We start from the raw sequence: 15,692 nt of genomic DNA on the forward strand, positions 1-15,692 counted from the left end.
CACTTTGACTTTAAAAATATTACAAAATTTATGGGCCCATCTCTAGTATAGTAATTTATCAATTTAGAGGATTTCGAATAATGGGACAATAATGGTTAGAGGTAATTGCCTATTTGCTTTTCTGTTTTACTAGTACACATGGAGATTCTTCATACTACCCAGGAGCCATCTCTTCACATTAAGGTCCAAGAACAACTATCTCTTTACCTTATTTACTTCCCTGGTGGCTCAGATGGTAAAGCATCTGCCTATAATGCGGGAGGACCCAGGTTCAATCCCTGGGTTGGGAAGATCATCTGGAGAAGGAAATGGCAACCCACTCCAGTACTCTTGTCTGGAGAATTCCATGGACAGAGGAGCGTGGTAGGCTACAGTCCATGGGGTCGCAAAGAGTCGGACACGACTGAGCAACTTCACTCACTCAGGTACCATTTTTGACTAATTTTCCTGTCTCCATTATGAGAAAAAGGTAGCAATGCTCTTATTACGAGTCTCGGAATCAGGTTGTATTACAACAAAATAGATCTCCATCCCTCAGCAGTTCCCCCAAAACATTTAATGCTAGAGGCATGATTTTTTTATGATTGCTCCCTCCATTGTACTTCCAGAAATAATGGATTCCAAGAAGTCTCAAAGACAGTAACTGTGTTCCATTAATGATAGCAACAAATGCAAATCTTACTCAGATTATAGAGGAAATTATGAATGTTAATTTACTTCTCTACTATGTTAAATTTATCATTGATAATATTACAATGTAAACAAGGACCAATACATCTTCCAATCATTTATTCTTCTCTTGAATATTTTAGGGTATAATCACTTCTCCTAGAATGTAATCTCCAGTGATTACTACATCTCTGACTTTTGGACCTCCATATCATCACTAGCAGGAAGGACAGATGAAAGGCTCATGCGTGGAACCAGAAGAGTTGCCACATTTGCTAAAGGATTGTCCTGCCCTTGTCTGACATGCTTAAGACCCACCCAGGAGAGCATGATATTACTATACAACAAGAGGGAAAAATCCATGAGAAAGCCAATTTGGCTTTGTGAAGTAACTATCTTATAAGCCGTAAGAAGAGGCACAGATACGTAGGAAGACTGCTTGACATACCGTGTGGAGCCTGGGGAGGAACTGGGGAGACAACCTTTAGTGCCAGTGGCTGGCACACAGGATAAAGGAAGTCTGCCATCACGTTCATTGCCCTGGGGTGCTATAGATTTAAGGCAGCACAGAGTCTAATCACTGACAGGCAAAAGTCCAAATTTCATGGTTATTGGCTGTGAAACATGGGTAGCCAGAGCATCATTCATTTGGAATCCAATGGAATGAGAGCTCCTAAGTCAAGTCATCAGCACCATTCTGGCAATAAAAATATATGCTCCAACCAGCAGGGATGATCCTTATCAGGCTTGCTCCTGGAATGAGGGCTCAGCTGTAGGGTCTGTGACATACCTTAGACACTAGACCTGAAGCTTCTTGGTGTCATCAGGTCAATAAAAGGAGTGGGTGGAGAGTGTGTGGGAAGTGTTGTAGGGAGGCGTGTTTGTGTGAGTAGCTCAGTTGTGTCTGATTCTTTGCAACCCCGTGGACTGTAGCCCACCAGGCTCCTCTGTCTATGGGGTTCTCCAGGCAAGAATACTGGAGTGGGTTGCCATTCCCTTTTCCAGGGGATCCTCCAAACCCAGAGATCAAACCTGGGTCTCCTGCATTGCAGGCAAATTCTTTATTATCTGAGCCACCAGGAAAGCCCATAGAGAGGCATAGGGTGCCCTGCTTAGACAAATGGGCACAGGTTTCACACAAACTTCATCTGGGTTCAAAGTGAGTTTAGAGCACCTCTACCAGATGGTACAGATGACTGCAGGATTCCCAGACACTGAATGAGAACGGAGATAATTTTGAGGCAGGCATTTCTATCAACCACAACTCACTCATGACCAGGTATGCTCTTTGGGCACCCTTTCTTAATGGTACTGAGGCCCTGATAATTCAAACGGAAATAAATTAAGAAGACACACTAAAGGAAGAGGGGGAGGGGGGTGGGAGGCATAAACTTCTGGCCTAAGAGCATAATATGTTGTAGATATCTGTTTCCATAATTCAGAACACACAACTACACCTTTTCTTCTTTCTTTTATCACTTTTCCTTCCTTCCTTCCTCCCCCCTCCTTCCCTTCTCCCTTCCTCTCCTTCCTTTCATCCTTCTGTCTTTTTTGCTATCTAAATAGAATATAAAAATCAACTAATCTAACTCCTATCAAGTCATAGACTAGGAGAATGAACAATGGTGAAACAAGTAGTGAATTCAGATGTTCTGAGAAAATAGAAGCTGTAGGAAAAGTCAAATGAAGTTTAGAACTCCAAATTGAATAGGCAAAGAGGCACTGACCCAGGCAGGAGGGAAGGGGATAGATACTAATTTCAATCTGAAATAGAGAATTAGTTTTGAAAGGATGCACAAAAAATGAAATATTTCATACAGCTTTAATACAAAGTATTTCACAGATGATTGCACACTTCATTTAAAATTAGCACAGAAGTGAAAACAATGAAATGACAGCCCAACAGGGAAGAAGAATAGAAAGACAAAGTAAGGCTGCTATTCAAAAATCAAAGTTGAACTGAATTGCTGGCCATTTGACATTCATCATAGGTTTTATGTTGCTTCAAATATTAAATGTATTTTCCTTTTTCAGAGAAAGATATGAAGATTATTAGATGACAGTCTGTGACAATCTGTAAAACTAAATAAGGAAATGCTTCTCAGAGGCTATCTTCCAGGAAGAATGAGTTTAAAAATATATATGAATATATACAGCCTCCAAAAAAAAAAAAACTGTGAAACAGTTCTTTTAGAATCAAACTTTAGCTCTCCAATTTCTATAAAAGGAAAATAAAACAATATTCTATCAATATTTCTGACATTTACTTACACATTGGAAGGTTTCCACAAGTAGGTAAGTAGGCTTTAGCTGGTATGTTTTTCCAAGTAATTCTCACTAGTCAACATTTAAAAAGAAAAGGCACCTCACTTAATGCCATTTGAAGTGGGGTTTAATTCAAAACCATTTTTAAATTTCATAACATCTCAAATTTGCAGCCTCTATACAGAAATCATCATGTAAACATTTAAATCCCTCTTGGCACATACATATATTTGAATATTCAGTAAAGACTGAGTCAGGGTCATAATTAGAATGTTCTTAACTAATTCAAGAAAATTAGAGATACCAAGGGAACATTTCATGCAAAAATGGGCACAATAAAGGACAGAAATGGTATGGACCTAACAGAAGCAGAAGATATTAAGAAGAGGTGGTAAGAATACTCAAAAGAACTGTACAAAAAAGATCTTCATGATCCAGATGATCACTATGGTGTGATCACTCACCTAGAGCCAGACATCCTGGAATGTGAAGTCAAGTGGGCCTTAGAAAGCGTCACTACAAACAAAGCTAGTGGAAGTGATGGAATTCCAGTTGAGCTATTTCAAATCCTGAAAGATGATGCTGTGAAAGTGCTGCACTCAATATGCCAGCAAATCTGGAAAACGCAGTAGTGGCCACAAGACTGGAAAAGGTCAGTTTTCATTCCAATCCCAAAGAAAAGCAATGCCAAAGAATGCTCGAACTACCGCACAATTGCGCTCATCTCATACGCTATTAAAGTAATGCTCAAAATTCCCCAAGACAGGCTTCAGCAATACATGAACCATGAACTTCCAGATGTCCAAGCTGGTTTTAGAAAAGGCAGAGGAACCAGAGATCAAATTGCCAACATCCACTGGATCATCAAAAAAGCAAGAGAGTACCAGAAAAACATCTATTTCTGCTTTATTGACTATGCCAAAGCCTTTGACTGTGTGGATCACAGTAAACTGTGGAAAATTCTGAAAGAGATGGGAATACCAGATCATCTGACCTGTCTCTTGAGAAACCTGTATGCAGGTCAGGAAACAACAGTTAGAACTGGACATGGAACAACAGACTGGTTCCAAACAGAAAAAGGAGTACGTCAAGGCTGTATATTGTCACCCTGCTTATTTAACTTATATGCAGAGTACATCATGAGGAACGCTGGGCCGGAAGAAACACAAGCTGGAATCAAGATTGTCGGGAGAAATAACAATAACCTCAGATATGCAGATGATACCACCCTTATAGCAGAAAGCGAAGAAGAACTAAAGAGCCTCTTGATGAAAGTGAAAGAGGGGAGTGAAAAAGTTGGCTTAAAGCTCAACATTCAGAAAACTAAGATCATGGAATCTGGTCCCATCACTTCATGGGAAATAGATGGGGAAACAGTAGAAACAGTGTCAGACTTTATATTTTGGGCTCAAAAATCACTGCTGATGGTGATTGCAGCCATGAAAATAAAAGAAGCTTTCTCCTTGGAAAGAATGTTATGACCAACCTAGATAGTACATTTAAAAGCAGAGACATTACTTTGCCAACAAAGGTCCGTCTAGTCAAGGCTATGGTTTTTCCAGTAGTCATGTATGGATGTGAGAGTTGGATTGTGAAGAAAGCTGAGCACCGAAGAATTGATGCTTTTGAACTGTGGTATTGGAGAAGACTCTTGAGAGTCCCTTGGACTGCAAAAAGATCCAACCAGTCCATTCTAAAGGAGATCAATCCTGCTTGTTCATTGGATGGACTGAAGTTGAAGCTGAAACTCCAATACTTTGGCTACCTCATGCGAAGGGTTGACTCATTGGAAAAGACCCTAATGCTAGGAAGGATTGGGGGCAGGAGGAGAAGGGGACGACAGAGGATGAGATGGCTGGATGTCATCACCGACTCGATGGACATGGGTTTGTATAGGCTCCGGGAGTTGGTGATGGACAGGGAGGCCTGGTGTGCTGCGATTCATGGGGTCGCAAAGAGTTGGACATGACTGAGCGACTGAAATGAACTGAACTGAACTAGCTAATTGTATCCATTTACAGTTTCCTGTACACATATGAAAAGTGAAGTAATAACCACACATGTATAGACTCCACTGGCAGAAGAACTTATAAAACACTTTTATATCAGTGATATTAAGTACTTCAAATAGAAAATCAGTGAGGTCAATTCAGTGTGTGTGCTAAGTCTCTAAGTCATTTCAACTCTTTGCGACCCCATGGACTGTAGCCTGCCAGGCTCCTCTGTTCAAGGGATTCTCCAGGCAAGAATACTGGTGTGGGTTGCCATGTCCTCCTCGAGGGCAACCCAGGGACTGAGCCCTTGTCTCTCATGCCTCTTGTATTGGCAAGTGGATTCTTTACCACTGAGCCACCTGGGAAATTAAGTACTTCAATTACAAAATTAGTGAAGTTAATTCAGTATGGGTTTAATATTTCTCAATCAATTTATGCAGAGGAAGTTTTCAAAGTTCAATTTTTCAATGTAGAATATTTGATATTATGTGAATGCTCCAAATTCAATTTAAAATATCAGTATTTAAGATAAACTTACACGTTTTTGTTTTTTTTCCTATAATATTATCAATATACACTTTGGTGAATTTTATTTTCATAAACTTTTTAATACTTACTATTAATTTAAAATAAAGTGGGCCAGAAATGTACTTGGAAACTTGGAATTGGCCATAGTGTATATACAATCTATGACTGCTCCAATAGATGCAGGATATTTAATCATTCTTAAAAGAAACTAAATTTTTGAAAATTTATAATGTTTAAATCAATATAATCATAGAAAAATTAAACCAAAAATTGTGACAAACTGATCATAAAATAAAAACGTTTAAAAAGATTTGACAAGGCAAGTGATTTCTTTGCTGCCCCATTATTAAACGGATTTTAGAAATGTTTCGGGATTCTCTAATGTTTCACTATTCTCTAATCAATAGTGTTAGTTCAGTAAATGTTGGTTGTATGTTATTTATAATTAGTTAAAAATACTACATTAAAGCAATCAATGAAACAAGGCCAGGAAATTTTATATTTTGAAGTTTTAAGTGAATTGTGATGAATAAAATAAAGCCTGCAAACAAGAAAATATTGAAATTATTCTTTAAAAACAAGGACCAAACTGAACCAATCTGATGAGAGGTTAGTTTATAAGATTTAACTCTGAGATACTATAATCAAGCTTTAATATCTGAACTACAGTAAGATAGAACTCCTGTTTTTAACTATGTAACTTTATAATTGGAGGCTGAAGGAAATGGAATAAAACCTATGATTTTGAAACATCTGTCCTTTTTGTAGCATTTAAAATACTCAACATTGACAAGATATTTGAAGAATTTTGCTTCTGGTAGATATTTGTGAAAATAAATGGGCTGAAATATTTACAAAATTTAGTTATAAAAATGGAATTATATCTACCATTTAGGAACAATTTGCTCAGTAGCTAGAGAGAATATTATCTCAGTTAAGACATGGTCATTAAGGAAGGGTCTGTTGAAGAGGTCAACAATTTCAAATTTATCAGCTATAAAATAAAACTTTGAGGAATATTGCAAGAAATATTTTCTAAAAACAATTAAAAACATTATGTCCATATTAAAAAAATGTTCTTCAGAAAAATACCACTGATATAGTACTAAAAACAGATATGGCTAAGAAACTGATTAAAGACATGCATATGTCATAAAAATAAAGATGTATTCTACCTATGTTCAGTAGAATCAATATAAAATTTTATATTTTACTTTGTCCTAATGTATATAAATATGCTATTTTTGTTTCTTTGGAAATAATTTCATATTTGAATGTGTCTTGAATTAAATTATTTTAGAAACCAACCAACATATCATATCTGTGGTTAACTTGTGCCATGTTGTACACTTAAACTTTGTTAAGAGAATAGACTCAAGAGTTCTTACAATCATTAGTAATAATAATAAATATAAAGAAATCATTGTGATAGACTCTCATTCTGTTTCTTAAGCATTCAGCATTTCAATATTTCTATCAAATCAAATTCACATTCTGAACAAAATAGCTCACTCCAGTCACACGTAATATTTTAAGACTTAACATTTCCACTTCCAGTATTTATGTTCAACCCCTATTAAAAAACAAACTGGTAGGACTTCTTGCCTAACAGCAACAAAAATAACAGATACTTGATTATGAACATGGTCCTTAGTGTTGAATGCTTTATGAGTTAATGAGCTAAGCACCATTGCTACATACTTTTTATAGATGAGGACCGCTAAGCACACAGATGAGGACAGCTAGGCACCCGTATGCAGGTCAGGAAGCAACAGTTAGAACGGGACATGGAACAACAGACTGGTTCCAAATTGGGAAAGGAGTACATCAAGGCTGTATATTGTCACCCTGCTTATTTAACTTATATGCAGGGTACATCATGTGAAATGCCAGACTGGATGAACCACAAGCTGGAATCAAGATTGCTGGGAGAAATATCAATGACCGCAGATATGCACATGACATAACCCTTATGGCAGAAAGTGAAGAGGAATTAAAGAGCCTCTTGAAGAAAGTGAAAGAGGAGAGTGAAAAAGCTGGCTTAAAACTCAACATTCAAAAAACTAAGATCGTGGCATCCAGTCCCATCACTTCATGGCAAATAGATGGGGAAACAATGGAAACAGTGAGAGACTTTATTTTGAGTGGCTCCAAAATCACTGCAGATGGTGACTGCAGCCATGAAATTAAAAGACACTTGCTCCTTGGAAGAAAAGTTATGACCAACCTATACTGTACATAAAAAGCAGAGACATTACTTTACCAACGATGGTCTGTCTAGTCAAAGCTATGGTTTTTCCAGTCATGTATGGATGTGAGAGTTGGACTAAAAAGAAAGCTGAGTGCCAAAGAATTAATGCTTTTGAACTGTGGTGTTGGAGACTCTTGAGAGTCCCTTGGACTACAAGGAGATCCAACCAGTCCATCCTAAAGGAGATCAGTCCTGAATATTCATTGGAAGGACTGATGCTGAAGCTGAAACTCCAATACTTTGGACACCTGATGCAAAGAACTGACTCCTTGAAAAGACCCTGATGCTGGGAATGATTGAAGGCAGGAGAAGAAAGGGACAACAGAGATGGTTGAATGGCATCACTGACTTGATGGGCATAAATTTTAACAAGCACTGGGAGTTGGTGATGGACAGGGAAGACTGGTGTGCTGCAGTCCATAGGGTTGCAAAGAGTTAGACATGACTGAGCGACTGAACTGAGGCACAGGGAAGCTCTGTTAATCAGTCCAAGGTCCCTTAGCCAGTAAGTGAATAAGCCAGAAGGAAAACCAACGCAGTCTGCCTCTCTATGCTAGGTGTCTGCAGAATAGTGTCCTTTACATAAACTAATCTTTGATTTCTGCCCTCAATTATTTCATAATTACTACATAACTTTTCCTGGAGAATCCCACGGACAGAGGAGCCTGGCGGGCTACAGTTCATTGGATTGAAAAGAGTCAGACACAGCTGAAGTGACTTAGCACACACTTACCTTCATTTACTTGGTTTTAAGCTTTATAAATATATGAATCAGGCTCTAGAACTTTCATCACTTTCCATTTCCCTCTCATCGTGAAATACATGGCTGTGTTTTTTTCCAGTTGAAATCTGGCACACCTCAAGCAAGTGAAATTCATCTATTTGTAGAATGATTGATTGGCTTTAAAAGCTGACACATAAGTGGACTCATAAAAATTAAAGAGGAATGGGTTTTTTTTTTTTGCAATTTTATTATTTCATAATTATTTTTCCAGGTTACTTTCAAAGTTCAGTGGGGAATGAGGAAGAAAAAATAAAAACACTAATCTTTTAACAGCACGCAATTTTAAAGTGTTTGGCTACCATTTCAACTCTGTAAACTGTCCCTTATCTACTAACCATAAAATACTAGCCTTAGCTGAAACACCAGTGATCATTTAGCTTAATCTTCTCACAGATGAAAGATCATTTATCTTAATAGTTTGCTTTATTCATATGCATATCTGTTCCTGGTAGGGTTGCTTTAAAAAAATCTTCTAAATTACAGAGGTAAAAAAATTCTTCCTTTTCATTACTTATAACTTTTCCTTCTTAAAAAATATCTTCTTCAATGGCATAATTTTCTTTTTTATTAAGAATTCTGAATGAAGTTTGTTAACAGAATATTTTTTTCTTCTGATAAGTTTTGAAGCATCAATATTTCTTCTTCTAAGTTTTTTTAAAATTCCTCTCTAGTTTCAGAATCGGAGAAGGCGATGGCACCCCACTCCAGTATTCTTGCCTGGAAAATCCCATGGACAGAGGAGCCTGGTAGGCTGCAGTCCATGGGGTCATGAAGAGTCAGACACGACTGAATGACTTCACTTTCACTTTTCACTTTCATGCACTGGAGAAGGAAATGGCAACCCACTCCAGTGTTCTTGCCTGGAGAATCCCAGGGACGGGTAAGCCTGGTGGGCTGCTGTCTATTGGGTCACACAGAGTCGGACACGACTGAAGTGGCTTAGCAGTAGCAGCAGCAGTTTCAGAATAGTAAGCATAATAAGGAATGGTCAGGCCTCTACTTTATAACTTGTACCAATGTTTTAAATCTTTCAACCTATAGTAAAATTCTGAGCTATTTCTAGGGTATGATGACTGTACATTTATACAATGGCAATGATATGTAATATTTTTAAATGAACACATTTTTGTACTTTTGTGTAATACACTATAGCAGTAAGAACTCTTTTCTAACACATTTATTCTTTTAGACCATTAACTTGAATCAACTTTGGTAAACTAAGTGCTGATTATATCTATTTGTTAAGTGCCTTAAACATCATATAGATACATCCACTTAGCGAAGCAAATATGAGAGAATCTTAAATACTCAGTTCCTGAGTGGACCAGAGACCCAAAGGTCACAAAAATTCAGAAAATGAGGTCTTAGTGAGACTGAGCTTGGCTCAACATATATCTGTTTTATCCACTGGAGATAATAATCAGGCTATATGAATTATAGATGTTGCCTTCACATTTGTTTTATATGGGACAAAAGTCATTATTTTGTTGTTCAGGTACAAGTTTGCTATGACAAGTGTATTCAGCATTCAAGGATGCTAGAGTAGAAAGCTTATTCATTAAATTACTGACAACATTAATTTGAATGAGTTGGTTGGCACCTTGGAGAATAGGATAACACTTTAAATCTTGACAAGTTGATGTGTAGGAGGATGTCAACAAGTTAGGTTTTAGTATTGAGGTTGAAGGAAGCTAATTCACCCAAGAGGAAAAAAAAACCTGCACAAATACAAGAAGATAATATTTGCAGAGATGTGGTATATGTGTGTAATATAATAAAATATGTTGTTTAAAATATGAGTAAGTAAAACAATTCCTATAATTAGCATTTATCAGTTCAGTTCAGTTGCTCAGTCATGTCTGACTCTTTGCAACCCCATGGACTGCAGCACGCCAGGCTTCCCTGTCCCGGAGCCTACTCAAACTCATGTCCATTACATTGGTGATGCCATCTAACCATCTCGTCCTCTGTCATCCCTTCTCCTCCCACCTTCATAGTTCATGATTAAAAATAAATTTTAGTTGAACCATTTCTATTTAACTTCAAGCCTAAATGGCATCATCTATCTTTTTATTCATTCATGAATTCACAATTTCATGCTTATATGCCTCCATTTAGTTAGTAAATATTTAATGACAATAAACATTCTTCCTTTTGCAAGAGAGCTGTAGTAAAGGAAGAGGTAATCTGTTATTTATCTTTCTACCAGATTCTCTATGTGGTTTTGATTGTAAAAAGAGATTGAACTGAAAATTTGAAAGACCTTTATTTATGCTCTGACACATTGAATATCCATTTTGTTACAACCGAATGTTTCAGTCCCCTTCCTCAATTCAGTGTGATGGCATTTGGAGTTGGGAGGAGTTAATTAGGTTTGTTTGACAGTGGAAACAGTGGCTGACTATTTTTCTGGGCTCCAAAACCACTGCAGATGGTGATTGCAGCCATGAAATTAAAAGACACTTACCCTTTGGAAGGAAAGTTATGACCAACCTAGACAGCATATTAAAAAGCAGAGACATCACTTTGTCAACAAAGGTCCGTATATTCAAGGCTATGGTTTTTCCAGTGGTCATGTATGGATGTGAGAGTTGGACTATAAGGAAAGCCGAGCGCCGAAGAATTGATGCTTTTGAATTGTGGTGTTGGAGAAGACTCTTGAGAGTCCCTTGGACTGCAAGGAGATCCAACCAGTCCATCCTAAAGGAGATCAGTCCTGGGTGTTCATTGGAGTGACTGATGTTGAAGCTGAAACTCCAATACTTTGGCCACCTGATGCGAAGTGTTGACTCATTGGAAAAGACCCTGATGGTGGGAAGGATTGAGGGCAGGAGGAGAAGGGGATGCTCTAGGATGAGATGACTGGATGGCATCATTGACTCAATGGATATGGGTTTGGGTGGACTCCAGGAGTTGGTGATGGACAGAGAGGCCTGGCATGCTGCAGTCCATGGGGTCACAAACAGTCGGACATGACTGAGCAACCGAACTGAACTGAACTGAACTGAACTGACAGTGGAATCTCCATGATGGGATTCCTACCCTTATAAGAAGAGGTTGAGAGACCAGGTCTCTCTGCCTCTGTCTATCTGTCTCCACCTTAGAAAGACATACTGAGAAGGCAGTAGTCCAAGCCCAGAGGGTTCCACAAATAATCAAACAATCAAAAACATTGATCAGTTATCAGATGCCTCCTGGCATCTATAACTGAGAAATAAATGACTTGTTTGAACCACCCAGTCTCTGGTATTTTATTATAGTAGCCTGAGCTAACTAAGACATGGTGATAATAAGAAATACATATATTTTGTCTTTGTCCCCAGTTCCTGAACTAGAGCTTCTGAAGCCTTTGTTGATAAGAACATCTTTTGGTATTCATAACAAGTCTTTTTTCCACATACCTGAATGTATGCTAATAAAGTGACTCTTAGTTGCCTCTAGATAGCTTCAAGATGGGGGTTGGTTGTTAGAGGAACCAACCTCACAATTTAGAAGTTTGGAACTTTCAGTCCTACTTGCAGAGGGGAGGTTGAGTCTAGTCATCAATGGCCAACAATTGAATCAATTGTGCTAACATAATGGAACCAACATTAAAAAAAAATGAAAGAATGAATGAAAGAAAAAAACACTATAATGGAGTTGAGATAGCTTCTGGGGAGTGAACACATCAAGATGCTGGGAGGGTGACACCGGAAAGGGCACATGGAGCACCACTTCCTTCATACCTTGTCCTGTGCATCTCTTCAATTTGGTTGTGCCTGAGCTGTATCTTTTATAATAAGCCATTGTAGTAAATTACCTTCCTGAGTTTTGTGAGAAGTTCTAGCAAATTATCAAACTGAGGAGGTGTTGATAGACAGTTGGTTAGAATTATGACTGACCAGACCTGTGATTAGCATCTGAAATGGGGACAGTCTATGGGACTGAGGCCTTCACCTGTGGGACTTGTGCTAATTTGCATAGTTAGTGTCAGAACCAAACCAGACACAGGACATCTAGTCAATGGAAAAATTCATTGTTGGGTGAAAAAAAAAACCACATATCTGTTGTCATAACTGTTGTAAGAACAGTTCAGAGGACAACTTCTCCTGCTCTTTCTCTGAATTAATTAAACTGACATTCTTTAAAATTCAACACCTCAATTCTTAATCTGAACAAGTAGAAGTTGAAACTTCCACTTCAACAACAGTACAAATCAGGATTCTGAAAATAAATTAATATCATATAACAGTCTATGTCTTTATGATCTTACTCTCTTTTTGGCAGAGATAAAATATATAAAAAAATATGTCATTGAGAAATAAACACTGCTTTAAGATTTTAAAATAGGTGATAAACCTTAAGCAAAACAAAAATATAACGAATGTTATTTAAAATAAGATGTATGTATATTCTTGAATTAGTGTTTCTGTTTTTTCTTTCAGTTTTATAAAAGGAGTGGAATTGCTGGGTCTTATGGTAGTTCTATTTTTAGATTTTTGAGAAAGCTCCATACTCTTTTCATAGTGGTTTCACCAATTTACATTCCTACCAACAGCATAGGAGGGTTCCCTTTTCTCTACATCCTCACCAACACAAAGATACATGTACTGCAATGCTCATAGCAGCATTATTTACAATTCCCAAGGTATGGAAGCAACCCGTGTCCATCAACAGATGAATGGATAAAGACACACACACACATACACACACACACATATATCTGTATGTACGTATATATATATATGTGTGTGTGTGTGTGTGTATATGTATATACATATATATGTGTGTATATATATACACACACATATATATAGCTGGAACACTACTTAGCCATAAAGAAGTACAAAATAATGTTATTTGTGGCAACATGGATGGAGCTAGAGAATATAATACTAGGTGAAATATATCAGACAGAGAAAGACAAATATCATATGATATCACTTTTACATGGAATCTAAGAAATAAAACTAGTGAGTAAACCAAAACAAGAAGCTGACTAACAGATATACAGAACAAACTAGGGGTTACCAGTGGGGAGAGGGAAGGATGGAGGGTCAATATAGGGATGGGGGTTTAAAAAAAAAGGATTATTTTTATTTTATATTACAGGATTATATGAAATCATGTGTTTGAAACTTTTGAAAATTGTAAAGCACCATGGAAGTTTAAGAATCTTTCATTCAATTGAAAACATTTTTAAAATGCCATTTGCAAAAATACAAAATAAAAACTAAAATAAGACGCATGCTTTACAATTTAGTACTGCATTAAACAATGATCCTCAGATATTGAATTTCTTAGATGATTTTGTCTCAGTAACATGAATTTTGTCTCAGTAACTTTTACATGTTGAGACCATAACCCTACTACCATTAAAATAAGATGCACAGATGTAATAAGGGACTGAAGGGGGAGTCAGACCTGCTGAAATGGATTTAAAATATTTTGAGGATGGTGGTGGCAAACAACTATGAAAAGAGTCATGAGACCAGTAATCTCTTTAAATACTTCCCAAACATAGAGATTATCAAGGATATATCTACAAAATAGACACTTAACTTTTCAGTAACCAGCCAAATAAGACCTTTCACATTCCTCTTCCCTTTTCCCTCCTAGACTTTCCCCCATCCTGTCCTTATGTCCCATTGCATGTACCTTAGTTTTGTCACAAACCATAGTTTGAAAGCTGAGAGAAAAGGATTAGAGAAAATAGATGATGAAAAAAAAAAAAAAAGTCATACCTAGCTTCTATCTGAGGTAGGACTAACCTGAAGAGGAAAGGTCTCAACTTTAAATCAAGAGCTACGTCCGGAATGTTGTTTTTATTGTTTAGTCACTAAGTCGTGTCTGACTCTTTCACAACCTCATGGATGATAGCCTCCCAGGCAACTCTGGCCATGGGATTTCCCAGGCAAAACTATAGAGTGGGTTGCCATTTCCTTCTCCAGGGGATCTTCTCAAGCCAGGGATCAAACCCATGCCTTTTGCACTGGCATGTGGATTCTTTACTGCTTCTCCACCAGGGAAGCCCTGTATAAAGACTACTAAATGAAAATTGATATTTAATCTATTGACTAGAGAAGCTTTCTCAGATGGCACCAGTGGTAAAGAATCTTTCTGACAACTCAGGAGATTTAAGAGACACGGGTTTGATCCCTGGGTCAGGAAGATCCCCTGGAGAAGGAAATAAAAACCCACTCTGGTATTCTTGCCTAGAAATTTCATAGACAGAGGAGCCTGGTTTTTCTACATGGGGTAGCAAAGAGCTGGACACGAGTGAGTGACTGAGCACAGCATACATGTACAAAGAGAAACACTATCATAATTTGATAACAGTGACGGGATTTGCCCAAAATTTCATCAAAAGTAAGGAGAAGGGTTGGGAGGGGAAGAAAAATAAAGTCTCTTTAAAGTTACATGGCAAGAATAAAGCTTGTGTAATTAAGAATTACAAGAACTCCCTTGTACCTGGTGTTGTATATATATAGTATTTTTACATAATATGTGTCTGTCACCATCATTCGGTCGCTCAGTCGTGTCTGACTCTTTGCAACCTCATGGACTGCAGCAGCTAGACTTCCCTATCCTTCACCATCTTCTGAAGTTTGCTCAAACTTTTGTCCTTTGAGTTGGTGATGCCATCCAACCATCTGGTCCTCTGTAGCCCCTTTTCCTCCTGCCTTCAATCTTTCCCAGCAACACGGTATTTTCTAGTGAGTTGGCTCATCACATCACATGGTCAAAGTATTGAGGCTTCAGCTTTAGCATCAGTCCTTCCAATGAATATTCAGGACTGATTTCCTTTAGGAATGACTATTTGATCTCCTTGCTTTCCAACGAACTCTCAAGAGTTTTCTTCAACACTATGGTTCAAAAACATCAATTATTCAGTGCTCAGCCATCTTTATGGTCCAACTCTCGCATCCATATATGACTATTGGAAAATCCATAGTGTTGACTATACTGACCTTTGTCAGCAAAGTAATGGCTCTGCTTTTTAATATGCTGTTTAGGTTGGTCATAGGTTTTCTTCCAAGGAGCAAGTGTCTTTTAATTTCATAGCTGCAGTCACCATCAGCAGTGATTTTGGAGCCCAAGAAAATAAAGTCTCTCACTGTTTCCATTGTTTCCCCATCTATTGCCATGAAGTGATGGGACCAAATGCCATGTTCTTAGTTTTTTGAACGTTGAGTGCATATTCTCATAAATTTTATCCCAT

General features: G+C 37.6%; 1 non-coding gene across 1 annotated transcript; it reads left to right on the plus strand.

Annotated features, from left to right (window-relative positions):
• The first annotated feature begins 217 nt into the window (after positions 1-217).
• On the plus strand, positions 218-290 carry TRNAY-AUA (transfer RNA tyrosine (anticodon AUA)). Its single transcript has one exon. It is a non-coding gene; the product is annotated as a tRNA-Tyr (tRNA).
• The last annotated feature ends 15,402 nt before the right edge of the window (positions 291-15,692 follow it).

The sequence above is a fragment of the Giraffa tippelskirchi genome, chromosome 4, assembly GCF_054371585.1.
Source record: "Giraffa tippelskirchi isolate mGirTip1 chromosome 4, T2T-mGirTip1v1.2.pri, whole genome shotgun sequence".
Lineage (NCBI taxonomy): Eukaryota > Metazoa > Chordata > Mammalia > Artiodactyla > Giraffidae > Giraffa > Giraffa tippelskirchi.